Raw genomic sequence first — 955 nt, 5'->3', positions numbered from 1 at the left:
AAGTCGTTCCCGCTGCACGGATTCATGCGACAGGGCCTCCCGCAGACAATGCACTTTGATTTATTGCACTATCTCTAATAGCACCCGAGATAACACCAGATATATATTGGATTTTTCCCTGACCCTGACAGTCCGGCCCCATGTGTCGTGGGTTTTCTCGGTCCCTCGTGGTCTGAGGTCGAACCCGCCGAACAGATGCATTAGCCAGGGCCTGCTGCAGATAATTCACTTTGGTTTATTGCGCAATCTGTAATAGCACCCGAGATATCAACAGATATATATTGGATTTTCCCCTGACCCTGAGTGTCCGGCCCCATGAGACGGTGGTTTTCTCGGCCCCTGGTTGTCCGAGGTAGTTCCTGCTGCACAGATTCATTCGCCAGTGCCTCCTACAGACAATGCACTTTGATTTATTGCGCTATCTCTAATAGCACCCGAGATATCACCAGATATATATTGGATTTTTCCCTGATCCTGACAGTCCGACCCCATGTGTCGATGGTTTTCTCGGTCCCTCGTGATCCGACGTCGATCCCGCTGAACAGATTCATATGCCAGGGCCTCCTGCAGATAATTCACTTTGGTTTATTGCGCTATCTGTAATAGCACCCGAGATATCACCAGATATATATTGGATTTTCCCCTGACCCTGAGTGTCCGGCCCCATGAGACGGTGGATTTCTCGGCCCCTGGTTGTCCGAGGTCGTTCCTGCTGCACAGATTCATGCGCCAGGGCCTCCTGCAGATAATTCACTTTGGTTTATTGCGCTATCTCTAATAGCACCCGAGATATCACCAGATATATATTGGATTTTTCCCTGACCCTGAGTGTCCGGCCCCATGAGACGGTGGTTTCCTCGGCCCCTGGTGATCCTAGGTCGTTCCCGCTGCACAGATTCATGCGCCAGGGCCTCCTGCAGATAATTCACTTTGGTTTATTGCGCTATCTTTAATA

The sequence above is a fragment of the Nomia melanderi genome, unplaced genomic scaffold, assembly GCF_051020985.1.
Source record: "Nomia melanderi isolate GNS246 unplaced genomic scaffold, iyNomMela1 scaffold0014, whole genome shotgun sequence".
NCBI lineage: Eukaryota > Metazoa > Arthropoda > Insecta > Hymenoptera > Halictidae > Nomia > Nomia melanderi.
Note: the sequence above shows the minus strand (reverse complement) of the source record.